The 26,588-nt window shown below is 38.7% G+C and overlaps 2 long non-coding RNA genes and 1 pseudogene across 2 annotated transcripts in view; all 3 read right to left on the reverse strand.

Moving 5' to 3' along the window:
- The window catches only part of LOC100002071 (uncharacterized), a 30,633-nt gene extending 6,442 nt beyond the window's left edge, over window positions 1-24,191 (reverse strand). The window contains exons 1-2 of the long non-coding RNA XR_012391299.1: window positions 24,102-24,191; window positions 22,477-22,581 (exon numbers count right to left, since the gene is read on the reverse strand). This is a non-coding gene — a long non-coding RNA (uncharacterized lncRNA). The remainder of the gene's footprint in view (window positions 1-22,476; window positions 22,582-24,101) is intronic.
- LOC101886306 (uncharacterized) lies at window positions 7,698-12,280 on the reverse strand. The gene is made up of 4 exons (XR_223174.4): window positions 11,351-12,280; window positions 10,921-10,989; window positions 10,520-10,646; window positions 7,698-9,553 (listed from the first exon to the last, which is right to left on the reverse strand). It is a non-coding gene; the product is annotated as an uncharacterized lncRNA (long non-coding RNA).
- Window positions 13,792-17,390, reverse strand: LOC103908676 (large ribosomal subunit protein uL4B-like; annotated as a pseudogene).
- Window positions 24,192-26,588: the final 2,397 nt, after the last annotated feature.

The following is a 26,588-nucleotide window of genomic DNA, read 5'->3' on the forward strand; positions in this document are numbered from 1 at the left end:
CTCCGGGTGCTCCAGTTTCCCCCACAGTCCAAAGACATGCAGTACAAGTAAGTTGGGTAGGCTAAATTGTCCGTAGTGGATGAGTGTGTGTGTAGATGTTTCCCAGAGAAATAGGTTGCGGCTGGAAGGACATCTGCTGCGTAAAAACTTGCTAAGTTGGCTGTTCATTCCGCTGTGGCGACGTTGGATCAAGAAAGGGACTAAGCTGAAAAGAAAATGAACATATGGATAAATATATAAGGGTTGGACAATGGCCAATTTAGTGCTGGAGGTTTTGTGGCTAAATTTGACCCACCTGGTGGCCCACATCAAACCACAGCTGCCCAACTCAATGCAGAATTAAATGTGCACCTCTACTCTGCTTTTTCCACCAAGCCCTTTGTTCGAAGCTCAACAGGGACTATATGGCTTGGCTGCCAAACCTTTGGTCACATATGCCAATGCCAAACGTGTTTTTTTTTTTTTTTTTTGGTGCCAGCAGCGAAAATCTCGAGCTGTGGACAATGTGAAACATGTATTATTCTCTGATGAATCAACCTTTACTGTCTTTTCCACTTCCGGGAGAGTTACAGTGTGGAGAAGCTACAAAGAAGTGTACCACCCAGAGTCTTGCATGCCTGAAGAGAAGCATGGGGTGGATCAGTGATGGTTTGGGTTGCAATAGGCCTAATGCTTCTGCTAGAGGTTCACTTCACTTCCAAGGGCTACCGAACCATTCTGGAGGACCATGTGCACTCAATGGTCCAAACATTGTATCCTGAAGGCAGTGTTATTTATCAGGAAAATATTGCAACCATACACACAGCAAGACAAGTGACAGAGGGATTTGATGAACATAAAAGTGAAGTTAAACATCTCCCATTGCCTGCACAGTCACCTGATCTAAATATTATTGAGATACTTTGGAGGTTTAGGATGAGGAAACGTTTTCCTGCACCAGCATCACATAGGGGTCTGTTCACTATTCTGTGCACTTGTATCTGTCATTCCTAAGACGATTCGATGCCATATTGGCCAAAATAGGGAGATGGCTCTGGTTGCAAACATAATGACATACGCAAGCTGAGCTGCATGCGATGCTTAATGCGCATACCTAACCCGGCCCCACTACCCCTCACAGTAACGTCACTAGCTCTGTTGATGCATGGTGTCAGACTGCGTGTCTCGGCTTGCTTATGCAAGTCTTCAGTTAGATAATGTTGGCAAAAGGAGGCCCTACATCATAATAATACATTACTGTGGTCTAAAACCAGGCGTTTCTACGGTAGCCGAGAGCTTAACGTGCAACAATTTAAGAAAACGTGCAATTACAATAAACGCCATCCATTTGACAGCACATGTGCTGCAAATCCTCACAACACAAACACACTAAAAAACACTCAGCATTTCCGCACAATGCGAACAAATTAATAAAACGCTCTGCATTTTCTCACAGCACAACAAGAATGGAACATGTTTCAAGTGGATGCAAAAATTGATGGACGCCGCTGTACTGGGACTATTGCTCAGTGAAGTTGTAGGTGATCATGAAGAGTGAGTTTTAATTTTGTTTGTTTATTTTAACATCCTGATTCCCTGGTCTTTTGTATTTTATTAGTCTAAATAACCATATAGCCTAAATAGCAGGTCTGTCAAGTGTTAGGGTCCTCTTGAAACATTTCCATTGTGTTTCGTGCAGTTTTAAAGTATTGTGAGAAAATGCAGCGCGTTTTCGTAAGTTGTTTGCGTTGTATGAAACTGCAGTGCGTTTTTTTTTTTTTTTAAATGTGTTTGCGTTTCGAGAATTTGCAGCATGTATGCTGTCAAACAGATGAAGATCTTATCTTATTTGCTGGTGTTTTTTGTCATTTCATATGTTTTCATTAATTGCAGCATGTTAAGCTCTTTTGGCCACTGTACATTTCAGATTCATTGTCTACCCCTGTATATTTTAATGCATTTATTTGTTATTTTAATACATTTATTTGTTAAAGTAAATCTTAAGAGCACGGGGAAAATGACAAGCCTTTTCATTTCATGTAGGTGGATTGGTAATTTTAAATACTGCTTAAATGGCAAAAAAGAAAGGAAACACTGTGAAAAAATGGCTGTAATTCTAATGGTTAAAAACTAACATTGCAACAGAATTCTCTGCAGGTCAGGACACTTAAAATTGTATGCTTTTTGTTGGCATTACAGTTGTTCTTTTAATTTTTATTTATTTTGGTATCAGCAATGTACATATGAGTTCTTCTTCTTTGGCCTTAGTCCCGTATGGTTGCAGGGTCGGCTCTTTGGAACAAGCCATTTTAGTATTGTTCATGTGACGACTTTTTTTTACACTTTCCAGCCGGCCTGTCACATTCATACACTACGGACAATTTAGCCTACCCAATTAACCTGCAGCATGTCTTTGGACTGTGGGGGAAACTGGAGCACCTGGAGGAAACCCACGCAAACGCAGGGAGAACATGCAAACTCCTCACAGAAATGCCAACTGAACCAAGGTTCGAACCAGCGACCCAGCGACCTTCTTGCTGTGAGGCGACAGAACTACCTACTGCACTACTGCTTCGCCCATACATCTGAGTTTTCTATTAGATCTAATTTGGTTTAAAATGCTTATTGCATGTAGCGTACAGTCCACAGATAAAATTACTTATTGATTTTATCAAGGAGTATCTTGCGTGGGTTTTACGACTCCTGGCTCCACGAAGTCTGGGTATCTGCGACACCTTATGCCTAGTTCACACTAGAGGATTTTAAGCCTGATTTGAGCCCGATTTGGAAGTTAACGAGCTCGCCGACAGATCAGGCTGTGATCGGGAAGAAATCTGCGGGTGCACGGCGCTCGCCGCTCTTTATGTGTGAACTACTGAACAACGCATCAACGAGGCTCGCTGACGCGTCGCCGACACCTCGCAGACGGAAATCCAACATTCAGCATGCTAAATATTCCAGAGCAGTCGGCCGACTCAACCCCACGTGTGGTCAGATGTAGTGACGAGCTGCAGCCAATGAGAGAGCATATCAGCATGAGCCGCGTGCCTGTGTGTTCAGGAGCTCAGCAGAAACATCTGTGATTGGTCAAAATGGGCATCGGTGCACTCGCTTCATTCTGCGTTAGCACAGACATGAGAGGAGGATATATTAACAGTGGAACTAGAATTCTGTAACTTTTAGAATTATCATACTGCTCATTCTGACCGGTCTTATATAAAACGCCATATTGTCACAACGTATTTACATTCAAAGCTATTATTGAGATATTAAAATTAAGCTTTGAATGTCTGGCATCATATTTAATGACACCATTACCCTAAAAATATAATATTTTTTTGGTAATACAGCCTATAAATAAGTAGTTAAGATACTAAAACACTTAAAGGTCTTGGCTTTCATTTTCACTTTCAAACAGGAGCTATTTCACAGCACATAATATGCTGTTTTTAAAGATAACTAAAGTAAATTGACGTTTTTGCCATCAGAAAGTTTTGTTTATGTTAGCAGGAAGTTGCTAGGCAAGAAAATGCACACATATTTAAAGTCACAGTGAAAAGTATCAGACATGCATGCAGTCATTTTGACCAATATGGTAATTTAAGGCAGAAATGCTCAGTTCTTTACTGTTTTGTAATAAAATAAATAACAATGTCAGAAAGAAATACACTGATAGTTAGAAAACGGCAGGGTGTTATAGATATGTTAGTTTTATTTCAAAGAGTTATAAAATTACAAAAATTAAAAACTCTCTGTGTATCTATCCACCGGAACCTGCAGATGAGTGATTAATCCGCCGATAAATCAGCTGATTTGACGATGTTTTTAAATGCTTTCTCCAAAGCTTTAAACGCTGTCAGTGATGTAATCAGCACACAAGCAGCCAATAGTGTTCAGCTTTTTCTGAGGACTCCTCCCTCAAATTTTCATTGGCTGTGGTTTGGTAGCTTGAATGAACTGATGGGGAATGAGTTGTTGTCAGATCATGTAGTGTGTGACCCCCCTCTTGTGGATCGTTCACGGAGTGTTGCGTAGTGTGAACACCACAGAGATTAAAAGACACAAAGTCAGGTCATGTAGTGTGAACGGCACAGCGATCTGCTGATGTTTAAAATCCTGTAGTGTGAACTAGGCTTTACGTTATCCAGAGAGACTGGAGAGATAGGCCAGGAGCTTCAAAGACATTCCTTTCTTACACACACACACATCCCCACACCTACAAGGACACTAGTCCAAATAGGAATTGGACTGAGAAATCAGGGACCAGCACAAAACTAAAATGTTATGTTTGCAAACTTTGTATCTCATTTATGACCTTTCCTACCTGTACAACCCCTCCAGGAATTGAGCTTGACACCCCTGCTTTAGGCCCTTTTTAGTTAAATAATGTAAGTGTGGGAATTATGTTGATGTATTTGTAATGTACCTTTTACTGTTGATGTACCTGTCCATGTCTGGTGTTGTTGGACTGCATTTGACATTTCACAACACATGATGCATAGAGCAAGATAATAACTTGCACTGCTTACATTCCTTAATACCCTGCATTAATGCCTCTCCGCATGCTTTAGGCGGATAACTCAAATTTGCATATGAGCAGCCTCGAGACAAAGAGAGGTTTTGCGCTTAAACTTTGCCCTGAAATCATTGGTCAAGAATGCTGAATAGGTTGTCACGTGACCCGCAGGTATAACTGGTCTGCTCCCCAACATCTAGAGGGTAGTCCGAACAAAGAACTCGTCATAGGTGGCCCCTTTGAGGGGCAAGGAGCTCTTCTACGCCGCCTGGACTTTCCAGCCACGTTTTCTTTTCTTTCCGGCAATGTAAACTCAGTTAAAGTTTGCCATCGTGTTCCTCCGAACTGTATTACAAACTCAACGCATCAAGAAGGACATCAAAGGACTTTTCATCACGATGGAAGAGACTCGCATAAAAAGAGAGACCCCAGACATGAAAGTCCTGGTATTTTTAGTTATGCAAATAAGCTGTACCCCTTTTATCAAAAAAGGTGTTTTTGTTTTTATAATCTTGGTGATCTTTAATGGTGCGTGTGGAACTGAAAGTTTTGTCACTCTTTATCTGAAATCTCTCTATTTCTCTTTGTTGTTACATGCTTTATGGACCCGTATAGCCGATCTCCATGTGGTTTACCTTTGTTCTATGTTTAATGTATGTTTGTGCGTTTGTTCGTTATCTGTCTGACTAGTCAATAAATCCCATAATAATCAAATGAATTGTATTGTTTGCCTCACGAGAAAATGTGACTGAAATACAGATTCCCCTGCCTAGCTATTATAAGTTGATTAAAACTTATGAATGATTAATCTACTTCACAAGAAGTAGCAATAATCCCTTTTTTCTAAATGAATAGATCATTACCGTGTCCGCTCGGAAGAGGGGTGGCTCTGGTTATGTTTGTTTGATCAAATTAACAATAAATTGATCCCGAATATTAATGATTAAAAATTATTTGTTATTGTTGATAATTAATATTATTAATATTATTAAAACTAACCCCCCAGACTCACTACCATCTCACCTTCACTTAACAGCTTTCTGTAAATCTATTGTGACATTTTTAATGAAAAAATCTTTAATATTCACCAGCATCTTGGTTCACAATCCTTTCTGAGCATTACGTCTGAACTTCCACAATTTGAGATTTTATTCTCCTCTTTTCAACTCCCTACAACTTCAGAAATTTCTAATCTTATTTCCAAATCTAGGTCATCTTCCACTCATTTAGATCCTCTCCCCACTGTTCTAGTTAAAGCTTGTCTCCCTTCTCTCATCCCTCTCATTTCAGCCATTATTCACCCCTCTCTTTCTTCTAGAACTGTTCCTGCTTCCTTCAAAACTGCAGCAATTACTCCTATACTCAAAACACCTGGTTCAGACCCATCTAATTTTAATAATTTACTACCTATTTCTAATCTACCATTTATTTGTATAATCCTTGAAAAAAATAGTAGCGATGCAACTCCAATCCCACTTATCTCAGAACAACCTGTATGAACAGTTCCAGTCTGGTTTCCACCCACTCCACAGCACAGAAACTGCCCTGATTAAAATCACCAATGACCTTCCCATGGCAGCTGATTCTGGACTAATATCCATTCTCATTCTCCTAGACCTGAGTGCGGCCTTTGACACTATTTCTCACAGCATCCTCATCAATAGACTATCCACTCTTGGCATCATCAATACCCCACTTGACTGGTTTAAATCTTATCTCTCTGGCCGCACTCAGTTCATTCAACTCAAATCATTCACTTCTCAGCATTTTACAGTTTCTTCGGGTATTCCTCAGGGCTCAGTCCTGGGGCCCCTACTTTTTATCATCTATCTCCTTCCACTCAGTAATATTCTCCGTAAATATAACATACAGTTTCACTGCTATGCGGATGACACCCAGCTCTATCTCTCTGGCAAACCCTCTTCTTGTTTTCCACCTACATCCCTTACAGACTGCTTAGCAAAAATCAAGTCCTGGCTCTCTCTTAACTTCCTCAAACTAAATAGTTCAAAAACTGAGGTTTTGCTTGTTGGTACCAAATCAACACTCTCCAAAACTGACAGCTTTTCTCTCTCAATTGACGACTGTTCCATTTATCCCTCTAAACAGGTTAAGAGTCTGGGTGTCATCCTTGACAGCACCCTATCCTTTGATTCTCACATCAATAACATCACCCAGTCTGCTTACTTCCACCTATGCAACATTAACCGTCTCCGCCCTTCTCTTATCCCTCATGCCACTGCTGTTCTCATTCATAGCCTTGTCACATCTCATTTAGATTACTGCAACTCTCTTCTCTTTGGTCTCACTCAAAAATCTCTCCGTAAGCTTCAGTTGGTCCAGAACTCAGCTGCCCGTATCATCACCAGAACCCCTTCTTCTCATCACATTACCCCTGTCTTGCAGCAGCTTCATTGGTTACCTGTTCATTTTCGAATTGACTTTAAAATCTTGATGTTAACATTCAAAGCCATCCACAATCTTGCCGCTCCATATTTGTCTGCCCTCATCCACATTTCTGTTCCTTCTCGCACCCTGCGATCTTCTTCCTCCCTCCACTTGTCTGTTCCCTCTTCTCGCCTTTCCACTATGGGCAACAGAGCATTTAGCCGCTATGCTCCGCGGCTATGGAACTCATTACCACCTGCCATCAGAAATATTAACTTCCTTACACTGTTCAAATCAAAACTCAAAACCCACTTATTTAAGATGGCTTTTAATACTTAATTTTATCTGCACTATTGCTCTGTATATTTTATTATTTATCTTGTTGTTTTATTGCTCTTGTTGATTGTACGGTGTCCTTGAGTTGCTACAAAGGCGCCTTTAAATAAAATGTATTATTATTATTATTATTATCCCAGCCGGCATTTCAACGGTGATTCAACGTTGAATCAACGTCAGGTCTATGGTTGGATCAACGTTGAATTACCTTTCGATTTTGCAAATTGGATCAACGTTTATATAGTGACGTTGTTTCACCGTCGGACCACCACCGGTGATTCACCGTTAAAATCACAACGTTGTTTCACTCTTACCTTCTTCATGGGTGAATTGTGGTCGTTTTGTAGACGTTGAATGAAGGTTGAATTACCTTTCGATTTTGCAAATTGGATCAACGTTGATACCGTGACGTTGTTTCACCGTCATACATTTCAACGCAAGTTAAATAGAAATTACATACAACACAAAGTCCATAAATATAGCAAACAAATTTTTACTAATTAAAAATACACGACACAAATACACAACTTAGCCTGTGTATCAATTTATTTAATACACACCTCATTATTTCATTTATTCTAAATATACAGCAACATTTACAGCATACATAGTTCATTAAAACCATGCAGGTTACTATACATGTACACTCAAATACAGAAAAAGGCATACAATTAAATAGTCACTTTTTAATTAGGTTTCATGAATTAAAGTTAGTTAATGTTTACTAACATGAACAAAGAACAAATACTTGTACAGCATTTATTAATCATTTTATTTATTGAAATATGTCCCGATGCTATTAAAATCAAAATGTATGCTTGTTAACATTAATGCACTGAGCTGACATGAACTGTACTTTCTTTATATGAAAGATACTTCATTGATCTTTGTTCATGTTAGTAAATACATTAACACTTACTAATACAACCTTTTAGTAAAGTGTTACCGTCTTCAGAAAGACAGATGCTAACTAAATTAAACTAAGTAACTAAACTACGCTTCAACCATCACCGTCTCCAAAATACAATTCTGTTTACAAAGTTTACAAAATACCCATTTTTAAAGTGGCTGCAGTAAAAAAAAAACATCACTCACAACTAAGAATCACAAGTGAAATACATTACATCTGTTTGAGGTTTTATAGGTTGAGAGAAACACTTGAGGTAAAAGATGGCACTGGGGACAAAGAATCAAGTGTAAAACACTAAAACATCTATATCCGTCTAGCAGTTAAATACATATTTATTTCTCAAACACCAGGTGAGTTTCCTACAAAATCAATAATGAGGTTTGCTATTCCAATTCATTGTGAATGAATGGCTTCACTTTCACAATAGTGAAAACTCCTGCTATAATCTAAACCTGACATTACTCCTTCACTTTGCAGGTCTGCATGCTAAATATTTAGTAGTTTTTTGTTGTTTTTTTTTGCATAAAGTACATCTATTGTGTTTAGCATTACTGCAGCAAAACTGAGCACCTGTGACAGTGGAACATGTAGACAAATATTTCAGTAAATCATCAAGAAAATGTGTAGAATATATGGTTTGATTCTCTCTCACAAACACAACAGTAATAGCAATTAGTTATTCCATTATTATTAGTATCATAAAAATTGCATGTTCATAGGGGTCTTATAATAATGGCTCACATTTGTGAATGTAGGACCACTATTTCACTATTACATGTCACATTAAGTGTTCATATAGTTTCTGTTATTAATTACTTGTGTCATCCCAGAGACCTGTTAATCTTCAGAACACAAACTAAAATATTTTAGATTAAATGCTCCTCATCCTCTACAGACAGCAATGGTCCCAAGATGGTCATTGTCAAGATAAGGCACAAAACACATTGTCAAAACGTTCCATGTGACTTCAGTGATTTCAACTGTGAATATACCAAGCTCCAACAACACTTTAGTGAGGCAAAACAAAACAGTAAATACAAATGTGTTTGCGTATATCTCTCCCGCATGAGATCAGCGTGTGTGTTTACTACGAGCAGTATGCACATACCATGACCTGTTGTGGCAAAGGCAAACAAGTTATTTTTACAATACTTATTGTGATTTAACCTTTATGACAAATGTACTGGACCTGTTACACATATATCACTATCTTTTATGAACACAAATTTCACTGTAACGGATGCTGTTGTTTTGCTCCAGTTATACCTTTAGAGAACATCGTACTAGTCAGACATCCATACAAAAGCAGAGAGTTTGGTCTTGTGTAGCAGAACTGCAATAGATGTCTGTCTGTCTGTCTAGGCTGACACTGGTTTAGGCCATCAGTATGTCCTTGATGAACTCAAATGGAGCTTCCAGAAAACCTGCAATAAATGAAATACGAGGTTACAACTAAGTTGGTATCTGCTATTATACAAAGTGAAATTCAAATATTTATTTTTTATTGAATCCAAATTTGTCTTATAATAATCGCCACACTCAATAATTTTGAGTCATCCATCTGAATATTTCTAACTAAGAGAAGTGAAGAATTAGGTGTGATGTCGTCAGGAAGCCCTTCGCCGCCACCGGTGCCAGCATTTCCAGAATTCAAATTTCAGATTCTCAATTTTTTTTTTTTTTTTTTTTTTTTTTTTTTTTAAACAAAGGCTGCAGTAAAGAATCATGAAACATTCAACACATCTAATAATTACAAGTTGTTGTAAACCATTACATGTACTGTAAAAGCTGTTTGAAGCTTTTTAGACATATGGTTGAGAAAAACTCTAGAAGGAGTAGCACTTCTACAAAAGTCTTCATGTAGGACAGAGAATTAAAGGGATAGTTCAAAATGTTTATTCAGTCGTCATTTACTGACCACGTTGAACACAAAAGAAGATATTTTCAAGAAAGCTGCAAATCTATAACCATTGACTTCTATAGTATTTTTTTCTACTATGGAGGTCAATGTTTACAGGTTTTTAGTTTTTTTTTCAGAATAGCCTCTTTTTTTTGTTCAACAAAATAAACTTATAATGGTTTTAAACCATTTGGGGAGTAAAATGTGAGTAAATTTTCATTCTTGGGTGAACTATCCCTTTCAGTTGGAAAACACCAGAATTCTTAAGTAGACCCCTTTCGCAAGACAGATGATGCATTTCATTTCTCATCTTAATCCTCAAGTTTTTAATATTTATTTAAATAGCATGTTTATTTATTTGTTTTAATGACATTTAATAAAAACAACTTCTCAATGACATCACATGTACTGGACCTGCTACACATGTATCACTATTTTTATGAATACAAATTTCACTGTAACAGGTGCTGTTGTTTTGCTCCAGTAATACCTTTAGAGAACACAGTAGTAGTCAGACATCCATACAAAAGCCTTGGCGTGGAATAGCAGAACTGCAGTCTGTCCAGGCTGACACAGGTTTAGGCCATCTGCGTGTTCTTGATGCCCCTCAACTGGACCTTCCAGAAAATTAAAACCCATTACACCTCTTATCTGCTACTATACAAAGTGTAATTTAAGCATTAATTTCTTACTAAATACAAATTTGTTCCCCAATACTGTCACATAGTATAACATCACAACATGATTTCACAATAATAATATCAATATAACAATATAATATCACAACATAGCCTAACAATCAATAAACAAACAGATTAGAAAGAGAATATCACCAACCAAAGCACCAAGAAGATTTAACAGATAGCTTAGTTAAAGTAAAAGTAAACTTACATGGACAAAGCCTTTTCCATTCAATGCTGTGCAAGTTATTGCGTCTCTGGAGTACGTTAAGTTACATGTCTAAAAGCAAAAACAACAACAACAGTGAAACGAAAGCAGTTCACTTTGTAATAATAACACTAATTATACAGCGTATAAAAAGGATATTGTTTTATAACGTTGCTCAGTAACTTTAAACTGCGTTTGGAGTTTATCGCTTTGAATTTGCCATAAAAAACGCTCATTTAGACTAACGTTAAACATGTGACATTACCTCGAGGTTAGCTGCGCGTCACCGGAGCGCAAACAAGACAAACCAAACTGGAAAGTTTTAAATGCTTCAAAATTCGAAACACTACACCAAGTCACATTTAAGATACACTGTGTGGAAAACAAAATCGGGGGGTAAATAAAACATTAAAGCATCTAAAAACACGCTTACCTCTGAATTCTGCTGCACTGCAGGTCAGGTGTTCGTAATTAATGAAGTGAAGCGCTGCGCGCGGCCGCGTGCGCCGAGTCCTCCGATACCATGGTAACCAAACATGTTGAATATTGGGTGACGCCATGACGTTAATTCAACATACAGATCATGATAAAAAAAATGTCAACGTTGATTTGTACAAGGATTTCTGTAACTTTTTTCAACCATTTATCATTCAACATTGTTTCAACATTAAAGCAACTACTGACGTATTTTCAACCACATTTCAACGTTGAAGCCTTGTCATATGCAGGCTGTTTTTCAACCGTTCAACATTAAACGTTCTATCAACATTATTTCAACGTTCAAAACACGTCTGACCTTATTTCAACCATATTTCAACGTTGAAGGTCGGTCGTGTGCCGGCTGGGATAATATTGATAATCTGAGAGTTTGCTTGGTTGCGCGGGCAGGATCATATACAATCATATGTTTGTTTGACCAAATTGACTGAAGCTTAAGCCGGAATATTAATAATTAAGAATAAACCGTTATTGTTGATTATTAATATTCATAAAATGAGCTAATTTCTGTTACATGCAATACTGTATTATTTGTGTTACGGCTGTTTCACACCGCAAGCGTCAGCGGCGCGTGAGCAGAGCGTGAGCAGCTGTGCAGCGATAGTTTCGGCGCTGGGTCTATTTTTGCCGCGCTGCTCATGCTCAATTAAAGTGACAGTGCATTGATAATGACCAAAACGACACTAAAAAGTAGCAATTTTACCCAATAAATGTGTTGATAATGTCGAATGATTTATATATAGTCAATCAAATGAACTTAAACGATTAAAAACGGCAACAAACATTTATTAAGGCCCCGAACTACAAAACCCAAATGTAAAACAATTGTAGTATCAGTTTTGCTTAAGTTGCACGCTAGTGTTTCAGGAGAGGGGAAATAGAATATTTAGGGAAGTTGTAGTCCATAGCAAAGTGTATTGTGGGTAGTGTAGTGCGACACGCATGCTGGATGATGTGAGCTCGCTGTGTGCTGTGCAGCTCAAGCATAGCAAAAAAGTTTTAATCGGCTTTATTTTATGTTCACTCGAGTTATTCCTACCGGGAGCTGTTTGCATTATGAACCTGACAACATGAAAATAAGTAAAAGAAGGGCATGCATTAATTACTTTTGTCCGTCACATCCTCTGCACGAGCATGAATTAACGAGCTGTTATTCTGCCGCTGGACATCACTGAAGCGGAGAAAGTAACACTAGTTTGATCATGTATAAATATCATTATAACTATATTGTATAAATATCATTATAACTAGGCCTACAGCAACCTGACAATCAAAAAACAAATGACATGATATCACATGCGATTGTCTTCTGACTGTAGACACTCCAATAGAGCTTGAGAAGCATACAGCACTTTTTGATCTATAAAATTTGTAAAGATTTGCAGGTTAAAGAAACCACAGTTGCCGCAGGGCTTGCTGCAGATGAAAAGTTTAAAAAGTGTATTTGTATATAGAGAGACATAGGTAACTAGACAGAATAAACAGAGATACGTTGAACTCTGCAGCAGCTGCAAAGGAGCTGCGCGCTACATACGCAGCTGGTGTGAAAGGCAAACGCCTGCGTGCTGCTTCTGCTCGTCATACGCGCTGCTCACGCTCTGCTCACGCGCTGCTGACGCTTGCGGTGTGAAACAGGCGTTACAATGGTGGTGTTTAATAGCTGTGAATGACACTGAGCACCTTCGATATATTAAGTGTGTTTCTCTGCTTGTGAGAAAAGTTGACGAACATTGATTTGTCATATTTAATTTTTTCATTCACACCTATGTTGGTGTTTTTTTCTGATACAATGATACAGTGTGTATGTTAGTACTTTAAAACATTTGTGTATAACACTATAAATTAATGAAATATAGAAATTTTAAAAAGAGCAGAAAATGTATAAAGAGCTTAATTTCAACTCAAACAGCTGCATTTTCAATACATCACCTGCTGCTTTCTCTCTCTCTCTCTCTCTCTCTCTCTCTCTCTCTCTCTCTCTCTCTCTCTCTCTCTGAATTTAACAGATGGCAACCAATGGAATATGGCAATGCTTAAATTGTATGCAGTGAATTAAAATGTACACATTTATTAATTTTCATTCATCATTCATTTTCTTGTCGGCTTAGTCCCTTTATTAATCCGGCGTCGCCACAGCAGAATGAACCGCCAACTTATCCAGCACATTTTATGCAGTGGATGCCCTTCCAGCTGCAACCCATCTCTGGAATACATCCTCACACATGCACACACACACTACGGACAATTTAGCCTACCCAATTCACCTGTACCGAACCTCCAAACTCCACAAAGAAACGCCAACTTAGCCGAGGTTTGAACTAGCGACCTTCTTGCTGTGAGGCGACAGCACTACCTACTGTGCCACTGCGTCGCCCCTTAATTGTCCTCAGTTGTTTTATTTTGAAAATCATGTGTGCACTCCACAGTCTTGTTTATGAACCCTAAGCTTGAGCTGGAGTAGCTTCAGCCTTCTTGGCCTTGGTCTTCTTCACAACCCTCTTCTTGGGATTCAGCATCTTGACCTTGACATCAGGGTTGTGTGCCATGATAGCACGGCGACGGGCTGTCTTGGGGTATGGGTTGAGCTTCATCATGATTCTGAGGTTCTTCAGACGATTCTTCTTGAACAGTCTGCGATTAATCTTGTGGTTTGCTGGACCAATAGCCTTCTGGACCTCCTCACTCTTGATGATTCTTTGCAGATCTGTGATGCTCATTTTGAGCATGGGGGAGTTGTGGTCCACTTAAAGGGAGGAAGCTTTGCGCCAAGTGCCGTAGAGGTCATCCAGTTTGCAGAAAGTGCCCTCTGTCCAAATGCAGAATGTGACCACCTGGAGCGAGTTTCAACACGTCCAGTCTGCTTACAGACTGCAGTGTGATGCCAGGGATATTTCTGAAAGCTTGTGTCACTCGGTTGTCTTCATTGTAGATGATGCATGGTCCCTTACGCTGGATACGCCTTCGGTTCCTCATCTTACCGTTACCGGCATGCATACACTGAGAGGCATAAACCTTTTTAATGTCGTTACATGCATTCAGCTTCTTCAACAGAAGCGCAGCTTTCTTTGTCTTCTTGTATCCTTCAACTTTATTATCAACAACGGGTGGGACCTCAGGAATCTCCTTAATGCTGTGAACTTTGGCCATGACAAGGAATGGCAGAGCAGAAGCAGCCTGGGCAGAGCACTTGGCATAACGCTTCTGATTAACATTGACCCTGTGATGCCAACGACGCTAGGTCTTCGTGGGAGCAAACATGTGTCCACCACAACACATTTTCGAAAGCATCCAGGCTGGAGCGATGAGTACCAATCATCACGCACACGGCGGATACGGGTAACAGCTTTCCCAGATAGCAAAATTCATGTGGCTCAAATCCAGCCCACATACCACATGCAATGATGGCAATAAGGCGATCCACTCCTGTTTGCTAGATATGGGCCACAGTTAAGCCATAGACATTCCACATGTCAGCCAGAATTCAACCAAATGAACCAGAACTGAGCCTATTCTGGGCCACAGTTTGCTTTTATTCTGGCCTAGATCCGGCCCACAACTTACACTTGCTGGGTGTGGCAGTAGAGTACAACCAGTACAAAAATCCCAGCATGCATTCCAGTATGAATACATTCTTTAGCTTATTGATGGTCCAGTTTTTATTATTTGCTGTTGATTCGGCTGTTTATGCTGACAATGTTGATTTTGTCACTTTTAGTCTCCTTATTGTGATGTTTGTGAGTTTTGTTCATTTTGTCAATTGTCACCATTGTTGAGGTTCATATGCTGATTATTGATGTCTCTGTGAGCAGAAGTTGTACCATATATATTTTTTTAGCTTATAAACCTTCAAATTATGTGGCATGTGCGAGCACGTTATCACGTTACGTTTATTAATGGATTAAAACATTGGTTAACATCAGTGAATTATAATATTTCATCACAGATTGTGCCTCACCTAATTTTTTTTTCTTACTTGGCTTGTTTGCTGTAGTGAATAAACTTTTCAAGCAAAGTTCTTAAAAGTTACAGCAAACAGGGCCGGAGCAAGCTGAACTGCCGCTCTAGGCAAAGGACGGTCGCGCCACTCTCAACCCTCAAGTGAAAGCGCAGGGTATAATGCATCACTAGACGCGGATATAACTGAGGGCGCGGGTGGTGAGGGTTGTGTCGCGGACGCCGCCCTCTCTAGTCTGCCGCCCTAGACGCGGATATAACGGCCGCGGGTGGTGAGGGTAGTGTCGCGGACGCCGCCCTCTCTAGTCTGCCGCCCTAGACGCGGATATAACGGCCGCGGGTGGTGAGGGTAGTGTCGCGGACGCCGCCCTCTCTAGTCTGCCGCCCTAGACGCGGATATAACGGCCGCGGGTGGTGAGGGTAGTGTCGCAGACGCCGCCCTCTCTAGTCTGCCACCCTAGACGCGGATATAACGGCCGCGGGTGGTGAGGGTAGTGTCGCAGATGCCGCCCTCTCTAGTCTGCCACCCTAGACGCGGATATAACGGCCGTGGGTGGTGAGGGTAGTGTCGCAGACGCCGCCCTCTCTAGTCTGCCACCCTAGACGTGGATATAACGGGCGTGGGTGGTGAGGGTAGTGTTGCGGACGCCGCCCTCTCTAGTCTGCCGCCCTAGACGCGGATATAACGGGCGTGGGTGGTGAGGGTAGTGTTGCGGACGCCGCCCTCTCTAGTCTGCCACCCTAGACGCGGATATAACGGCCGCGGGTGGTGAGGGTAGTGTCGCAGACGCCGCCCTCTCTAGTCTGCCACCCTAGACGTGAATATAACGGCCGCGGGTGGTGAGGGTAGTGTCACAGACGCCGCCCTCTCTAGTCTGCCACCCTAGACGCGGATATAACGGCCGCGGTTGGTGAGGGTAGTGTCGCGGACGCCGCCCTCTCTAGTCTGCCGCCCTAGACGCGGATATAACGGCCGCGGGTGGTGAGGGTAGCGTCGGCAACGCCGCCCTCTATATTTTGCTACCTTAGCCGGCCGCCTCGGTCACCTCTATGGACGCGCCGGCCCTGACAGCAGCCCAATAAAAAATTCATATTAAGAGGTTCAGGGCTATGAGCCCAACTAAAGCAAACACTTTTCTCCATGATGGTGACTTTAGTCTATGGGGTCCACGTTTGTTTTAAGATAACTAGCCAAAGCCAAAGGTGCCAAATATTTGAGAGGGGTCTGGCTGCAGACTCCGTGCAGTGCAATCTGGCCTGCATCCAACCCTTTTTAATGCTCTCACCTATCCCCACCCGTCACAGTGACGTCACTAACTCCATTGAGTGCATTGGGTCTGACATTGCATCGCTGAGTGATGCAATCTCAGCTTGCATCATAAAGGTTGCATCCAGATACTATTGAAATATTTGTCAAAAGTGGCCTACATTAGTTTTAGGATAGCTGGGCCGATTATTAGCCAAAAGTGGGCCACATATGTTTAAAGATAACTGGGCTACATTTGCCATATCTTCTCTGGGCCACAATTGGCTTACAACCGCAATAGCCAGAGCTTACTGTGTCAAATATTTGACAAAAGTGGCCAACACTTGTCTTAAGATAACTGGGCCACATTTGCACTTACATGTGTGAGCTATTTTAGGTTTAGATCCAGATTACCCCTAAATGACCATGCTACATTTGTCCTCCATCATTTTGGCTAAATTTATCATTTACCATGTGGCCCATATTTGTATGCTATCTGGGCGTCCTGTGAGCCAGGACTCAGTGCTAGTCTGGTGAACAGCCAGTTCGCTGACAGCATAGGGCTAGCACTTGTTCTTGCGCATGTTGGTGTGCACAAACTTCACAATATCAGGGTGAATTATGGGAGCCCTGAACACTGCTGCCATAACCACATTTTTCCAGATGTCCCTCTTTCTCGGAGTAGACTGAGACGGTCAGGCACAAGCCATTATTGTAAGTTTTTAACGGCTCGCCAGGAACCATGCTCCTAACTCGATGGCGGCCATGGAAGAAATCTCTCTCTCTCTCTCTCTCTCTCTCTTTGTCGCTTGATTCTTTTTTTGATTTTTAAGCAGTACAACCTTATTATTATCCACCAGTGCAAAAATGTTAATAGCTTTACCTAATTCAACATTAAGTCAAATAATAAAAAACCATTAAACTGATTTAAAAACTGCAAGTGTTCCTCATTTCCCATATCATAATTGTCCACTGGAGGGCAGTGACACTTGAGGCATGATGCATCAGGCACAGTGAAGGATTTAGCTGTTAGCATGAGTGCTTTCAATATAACACGTGGAGGAAAACAGTTTGACAGCATCCAGCTTTTGCACAATATTTTGTCTCATTTATACACTTAAAGTAGATTTAAGAACAAATAGGGCCCAGTAGGCCAACATTGCTCTCTGTTCATCCTTGCACTGGATCAGAGTTGCCACTCATACTGGATCACCACTATGAAGAGCTTCTGATGGATTTTTCTATATTACTGCAAGACGAGAGAAAAACAACATTGAATATTTTTATTTTAATCCTACTTACATGATATTAATAAAAGAGTGATTTTTCTATATTCACAGTACTATAAATAGAGTTTTTACCGCTGTCAGTGACTCTGCCATTCACTTGAGTTGGAGTTTTAATATGGAACAAAATCAATGCCTAAAGTCTTGAATTAAAAAGCTTGTTGAATATCACAAACTGAAAAAAATAATACACCGTATTAACAAGTTCTTGCATTTTAATGACTTGAATTCCAGGGTTTGTATTTTTAGGTCCTGAAATTTAACATATTTGTATATTTAAGCTTTGAATATTTCAACGAAAAATATTTCAAACACGTTTTCATACTTAAAAATTCAATAATTCATATTCAATTTTCAGATTTCACTTACAAAATATTCAATACCCTTTAAAAATACGATGTATAATATTCAAAAGGTAATTTTCAGTTCATTTTATTTCAGTTCAAATATTCGCTTCCATAAATTCAGTGGATCAAATTCGACTGTTAAAATTCAACATTTCATCCGGGAACTGCAGGAAAAGCAATAGACTGCAGATTGAAGATCGCCAGCTGCTCTAGCTTTCACCAGCAGGTGGAGATGGAATAATGTAAGATTTTTAACCCAGTAAACAGGCGAGAAAAAGCCTATTAAAGGCACAAAAGTAGCATTTAATATTAATATCAATGCCTTGGACATTATAAATGATAAAAAGTATGAGTAAAATGAGTAAATGAGGTTTTAGTCATCTATATTTGCCCTTATGTAACGGAAGCCAGCTGGTGATCGCGTAAATCTCAGTTCTCGGATCCAGTGACAGACGTTGTTCTGCAATCTTATCGGAGCTTGCCTCCCATGCCGGCTCGCTCCCTGCTCGGACCGGTGCTGTTACTTGCACATAACCGCCTTTTGATGAATATGATGTTATACATTGTCTATCTTTATTGACTCTTTCTTCCATAGACGCGAAGTATTATATTGACAGCTAAAGAATATAAACGTAAGAGAAACAGGAGAGGAAACATTATAATAATACAAAATAGATAAACATTGACAGGGCTAAGAACAATTACTAACAAAGATATTCAAAAGCAGAGAGATTTTATGAGAATGTCACACAAAACAGTTTACTTGGAACTGTTAAACAGTGTTCAGGTATGATTTAAGGTTGGTTATGGATGGGGCGTGTAATTTAAAATAATTTAACATAACGTGCGAATGCATTAAAGGAGCGTCTTCAATTATTATTTAAACGCAGCTATGTCAGTTGGGATAGGTTATATAATTTCATTATTTAAATTATGATTGTTGATATTAATATTTTATGACATGTATTTGGGCTATTGCGCTTAAATAAGTCATCCGTGATTCTAAATTAATATTTCTATTTATCCTTTTTATCACTCTGCCTGTCTTTCTCTTCTTTTTTCTAATTATTGGGGTTCTGCCATGGTTAAACGTTTGCAAAATGTCTTAGTTTGTCCAGAATATTGTTTTATTGTTATGTAGCCTATAGGCGAGAAAAATGTATTAACGCAAATGTGGCAATGTCGAAGCCAATTATAAGTAATAAAATGAGTCGCCTGTGGTTTGATAATAGGCAGTTATAACTGACTTTAATTTGTTTTCAGTATTAAATGAGAAAACCATTATTTATAACTTTTCAGCAACCGTTTGTATTTTATGATTAGCAATGTTGATCTTTTTTGCAGTTATTAAACATATAAACTTATTTAAACTGGTTTAAATTTAATATAGTTGTCACTTCAGCTAGTTTCATAAGATTAATGTTTAGAATGCGTGGTTTGACATGCGTGGTTGAGTGGTTTCTGCAAATCATGGGATTATTGCTGAGCTTTAATCGCCATCTACTGGAGAGAATGTATTTGCTCATTTATTCTATTAACTCTTTTCTGCAAGTGTATTTTATGATTTCACAAAGTCAAACCATTATTTTTTTATTTTATATTTTGAGATGATCATTTAAATAAACAATTGCTAGGGTAGCTAATAGTTTCTTTTTTCTTGTTTTAAAAAAAAAATCATTAGCCTATAAAATCATAATTTTTGTTTGACAAAGTTATTGGTTTAGGATTCTGGATGCATTTTTGCTAAATGAGTGTTGGATACTCTCACACTAGTTAAATCAATTATATTATCAGAAATGACAGATATAAGAAATCCATTAATATTCATCACTCTTTTTACAATTATACAAGCAATTTCGCGCCGACGTCAGCTCCACTTTCGGAAATGGTAAACAGCGAGGTATTATTCATATAATCCCAAGCATGACATGTCATGATAATCGAAACACTCTTGTAGGCTATTCTTATGCTTGGCCAAATGTCATGACTTTCACTTTTATTTTACATTATTATGCACAAGCCCAGATATTATCTGAAACTTTGGAAGAATTCCTATCATATGGGCAGCCATGCAGCATCTCTTAACCAGTTTGATATGCGGCGCTGGCTCTGACCGGCCACCGGAGCTCGCGGCCACTCGTTCGTCTTTGTCGTGAGCAAGCCGCACCGCACATGCATAAAAACGTCAATCATTTCATTCATTCATCAATTCATTCATTTTCCTTCTGCTTCGTCTCTATTTTAGTGGAAAAGCAATATTCAGTACAAACTAAAGACATTTTGCAAACGTAACCGTGGCAGAACCACAAAAAAATAGGAAAAAAGAAGAGAAAGACGATATCAAAGTGATAGCTACAAAGGATAAATAGAAATATTAATTTAGAATCACGGATGACTTATTTAAGCGCAATAGCCCAAATACATGTCATAAAATATTAATATCAACAATCATAATTTAAATAATGAAATTATATAACCTATCCCAATACTGACATAGCTGCGTTTAAATAATAACTGAAGACGCTCCTTTAATGCATTCGCACGTTATGTTAAATTATTTTAAATTACACGCCCCATCCATAACCAGCCTTAAATCATACCTGAACACTGTTTAACAGTTCCAAGTAAACTGTTTTGTGTGACATTCTCATAAAATCTCTCTGCTTTTGAATATCTTTGTTCGTAATTGTTCTTAGCCCTGTCAATGTTTATCTATTTTGTATTATTATAATGTTTCCTCTCCTGTTTCTCTTACGTTTATATTCTTTAGCTGTCAATATAATACTTTGCGTCTATGGAAGAAAGAGTCAATAAAGATAGACAATGTATAACATCATATTCATTTTACTCATACTTTTTATCATTTATAATGTCCAAGGCATTGATATTAATATTAAATGCTACTTTTGTGCCTTTAATAGGCTTTTTCTCGCCTGTTTACTGGGTTAAAAATCTTACATTATTCTATCTCCACCTGCTGGTGAAAGCTAGAGCAGCTGGCGATCTTCAATCTGCAGTCTATTGCTTTTCCTGCAGTTCCCGGATGAAATGTTGAATTTTAACAGTCGAATTTGATCCACTGAATTTATGGAAGCGAATATTTGAACTGAAATAAAATGAACTGAAAATTACCTTTTGAATATTATACATCGTATTTTTAAAGGGTATTGAATATTTTGTAAGTGAAATCTGAAAATTGAATATGAATTATTGAATTTTTAAGTATGAAAACGTGTTTGAAATATTTTTCGTTGAAATATTCAAAGCTTAAATATACAGATATGTTAAATTTCAGGACCTAAAAATACAAACCCTGGAATTCAAGTCATTAAAATGCAAGAACTTGTTAATACAGTGTATTATTTTTTTCAGTTTGTGATATTCAACAAGCTTTTTAATTCAAGACTTTAGGCATTGATTTTGTTCCATATTTAACATCTTTCTGTAAAGAAATTAATAAACCAGGTTAATTTTCTTTCATTGAGTGTGTTTAAGATGAATTTAGACTTAATGAAACACACACACACACATCTCACCTGTGCTCCTGCGTCACTCTTACAAGTCCTCTTCATGATTTCTTGCAGACGCTAAAAATGTAAACACAAGCGTTAAACCAACAGTACTGAACTAAAATCTCAAATACAATTGAAGACAAAATTTTGAGCCCTCCTGTGAATTTTAAATCTGCTAAAAAAAATTTCATCTGCTAAAAGTGCAATATTTAACAATTTTTAAAAAATTCATTCATTCATATTCCTTCAGTTTAGTCCCTTTATTTATCAGAGGTCACCACAACAGAATGAACCGCCAACTTATCCAGCATATGTTTTACACATTGGATGCCCTTCCAGCTGCAAAGCAGTACTGGGAAACATCCATAGATACTCATTCACACACACTTAGAGCAGGCAAACTCCACACAGAAATGCCAACTGACCCAGCCGGGACTCGAACCAGCAACCTTCTTTCTTTGAGGCGACAGTGCTAACCACTGAGCCACCGTAATGCCAGATTAGAGGTCTGCATTCCCGCGACTGTACCAGATTTCGTGCGGCGTGGGAATAAATTTCCGAATAAAGCATGGGAGCGGTCGGTAACTGGTGTAATTTAAACGGGAGCGGGCGGTCTAACAATATCGCTCCTGAGCGAGCCAGCACACGTATGTGTGTGTGTGTGAATGAGAGAGCGTGATGCTGTGTTTAGCTTGATTGGTGAACTTTTGTTTTACCTTCTTTCTTTCCTAGTGTTCCAGCTCCTCTTTCTGGAAGTGTTTCTCTCGTTCGATCCTCTGTTTCTCTGCTTCTTCTCAGGCTTCGGATTCAGCCTCTTCTCGCTGCCAAAGACACATAAAACCACATCATACATTCATTTATTACACATCTCTAAAATGTCTAAAAGTCTAGTGCCATATCACATATGGGACCCCACGTTTGGCTGGTTAGTGTGGTCAAATAATGTCGTTTGACCATGTCCAGTCAGCTGCTTCAATCATCTTAAACAGTGGTTATCAGCTGATAGATATGGGCCAGTAGGGGCCTTCCGAGCAGTAAATGTCACTCAGAAGGCTGTTATCATCCATTCACATTGTTAATCAGCTATACTAATAGAGAAGACTCCAGATCTGTTTTTACATTACTGTGACAGTTAAGGTAGGGGTAGGCATTAATAAAATATAATTATTGGGAAATTTAATAAATAATATAAATAATTCTCGTTAACTTCCGGCTGCAGCCGTTTGTGATCTAAAGCTAATTAACCATGTGGATGGATGATAACAGCTTTCTGAGCCTACCAGTAGGTGCAGAAGGCACCTAATAGCCCATATCTATTAGCTGATGACCACTGATAATGCCCATTCAATCGATAACATTTGAATCAGCTGGTTCAGACTACTGTGAGAAAAATCATGACATCTGTTATGAAGGCGTTATACATGTTACTGACAGAAATGAAAACTATTATTAAAATATAAGTACTAGATGAAATATTACCTGTTAAAAGTGACAACTAAAAAAAATTAATTATACAAAATAAAAATTAAATGTTAAAAAAAAAAAAAATATATATATATATATATATATATATATATATATATATATATATATAACAAAAAGTTAGCTGTTATTTAATTATAAAATTACAAAAATTTTAAAAACTATATTTTATTTAAAAATATAGACCTACACATACATAAATAAATACTAAAACTAACTAAATAAAGCTATATAGAAATATTAAAAGAATTTATAATATGTGTAATTATATTATATAAATGTATATTCATAGAATTTATATTTATAAAAATAAACCAAAAAAACATTCAAATTGTACAAATCACAATTAAAAATAATAATTTAATTTAATATTTAGACATGCATTTACATTTATACATACATATATACAATTAAAATAACGGTTTGCATTATGAATGAGTCAGCAGGTAAAGAACTTTCAGAATGAATAAAACGTGTGACTTTTAAAACTTCCCTTTGTTGCCACAAGGTGGAAGCAGATGCCAAAAAATAATTTATAAATGTATATATTTATAAATATAATTAATAAATAAATGCATTGCACAAATATCTTTAACTTCATCTCATAGATTATACATTACTTTAAGTATATGTCTTAAACTCAAACATTTCTCACCTTTCTACGACAAATCTGACGAGAAACACATGAGGGAAAAACCTGAGGCATGACTCGAAACTCTAAAAGATAATATTCATCAAATGAAATGCAACCGGAGAGCAGTTTTTGTGGACTCTCTCTGTCACTAATATCCTGTTCTCTCCTGTCATGCCAAAATGAATGAAAGCCCGTCTGGCAGCGTCCACTCCAGCCATAACTCACCTTATATCTGTTATCAAGCATTTAAAAATACAGCTCCTGAGATGAAGAGCATCTGACAGTCAGGGCTAATGATGAAACTTCTGCTCAGACAGTGACCTGAGGACATAAGCGATGTTTACGAGCGAGCTAAATGCTGCATTGTGTAACTCACAATAGACTTTCAAAGTGCGTAAAAGGAGAAAAAGAGTTAAGCATGATACGACGTGAATACTAGTTAGCGCCCATAGCTATATACGTTAGATGTCGCCTACCCTGATGTTGTATATAGGAAGGAATGCGTCAATAGAGTCGCCATTTTAGTACAGGGTAACGCTCCTTAGAAATGAACGCCATCTAGCGGTCACATAATCTAATGACTAAATATTATGACAACTTGATCAACTTCTTTTATAAATATATATAACTTGACATTACTTTTTTCTCACCACCACACTGGTCTTTTTCACATGACAAAATTTAGTTGTTGGAAACTGTATTTTACATAACTAAATTTGACTTTTGCATGCTAAAAGTACTTGAGTAAGAGACGTTTTTTCTTGATTTGGGTCATTAAAAAAACTCCCTATGATGGATGTAGCCTATGCCTGCTGTAGTCAACCTAAAACCTACAGTAGGTTGACATAAAACCAAAACACCCATTCTTGTCTTAGGACATTTTATTTGGCAAATTTTAAATTACAGTAAGTTTATGACATGTTAAATATATAGTATAATTTGCTGGTTTTAAACATAATAATAAATATGAAACAACCATAAGATAACACCAATGTTGACTTATGAAGGTACATTTATAACTATTTATTTGTTCGACTACTGTATTGTCAAACCATGTTGCATACAAATGCATTCAACAGACTTATATGACAGAGCATTGCTGTAGAGGACAAATAAAACACGAGACAGGAGTTTAGAAAGAGTATAGTTTATTTAGTTTGACATGCAAACTTATCTAAACAAGACACACTTTCAGAAAACAGCCCGGAAACATTATAATGCGCGCGCTCGTGAATATACCCCCCGCGGTTGTCTTCAATAGTCCTTCTTTGCTCAACAACTCAGCTGAAAAACAAAGCAAACCATTACAACAGTCAGACATAGAGCAAAGAGCATATAGAATTACCAAGAGGCGACACTCTACAATTTGGGGAACAATAACGCGCTTTTTGAATAAATTAAATAAAAACAAAGCAGCTGCTTTCCATCGCGACAGCAATGACGAGCGACGATATCACTTCAAAATGGCGGAATCCGGGGCTGTTGCTCTTGGTCATTCTAAGCTCTTTGCATAAAGTTAAATCATAACAGTTACCATGGTTTCTATTTCAAACTATAGTAAACTAAAGTTTGAAACTATAGTTTAAAATAGAAGATGAGTGGACCTCGCTACTCCCACCCACCATAACCCTCGCAGCAAGGTCCCACTACCGGCCCCCCGTGTTTCCCTGAGGGTCCTCGGGGGTTGTTTGCTCCCTGCCTAGGGCTCAAAGGCCGCCTCGCCCCAGGGAGTGCACGGAAAGACCGGGCGCCAGGCCGTGCCAGTATTCACTGGATGTTGCTCGGCGGCACATTTCGAGCAACAAACACGTAATGTTCTTCGCGATATTGCGTTTATGTACGCAAACCGCAAGGAACTACAGTACAGACGGGCCCGGGTGAAGCTTCACGAAGCGGACTTCGTGAGATTGGCGTGGCTCCACTCGTACCGTCGGTATTGAACTCACCTTGGTCAAGTACAAGCAGCTACACCGGGCGAACTGACAACGCTGACAGGGAGCACACGACCTTTATAGGAATGCATATGCAAATTTTTACAAGGCACGTCACTGTTGTCTCGTTGTCATGGCGAGCGCTGAAGAGGGCTCACCTGATTGGAGCACAAAGACTCGGGAATCTACGTCACGGCGAGTTGCCGTCTGCTGTGGATAAAATTATATTCAATATATTCAATATATATATTTACATTTTTGGTGCTGTGTAATATTCTGAGATGCAGTAGAATATGGAGACAGATGAATATAATTGGATATATGCCGAGCTAGTGTTGTTTCCATACTTATAAACTTCCAGTGACCGGTTATTGTGAGTTTTTTTTTTCCACTTTATACGGTTCCTTTTACAGCATCCATGTTGTAATGTAATTAAAATACGTTCAGTTAAATAAACTTTGGCATTCATTTAGTTGTTCAAGGGTAAAACGAGACAAAAGGCCTTTTACTCGCACTCGGCCGTCAGAATCGGCAGACTAGCGCAGAAGCTGGGGTAAAATAAATGCTCATATTATAAAGACATGGCGGGGAAAAAAAATGTAATTTAATGCAGTGCTTCTTGTACAACATGAGACCCACTTTTTATCGGATATCACTCAGCCAGTGGAGATCGCTGATTTTTAAGTAAACAGACCTTAAACGTGCTGATTTTTCCTCTGTCTTCTCTCTCTGTGGTGTGCGGTCTGGTGCAAAATGGCTGCTGTCGCGTCATACAGGTGGA

Source organism: Danio rerio, chromosome 2, assembly GCF_049306965.1.
Source record: "Danio rerio strain Tuebingen ecotype United States chromosome 2, GRCz12tu, whole genome shotgun sequence".
Classification (NCBI taxonomy): Eukaryota; Metazoa; Chordata; class Actinopteri; order Cypriniformes; family Danionidae; genus Danio; species Danio rerio.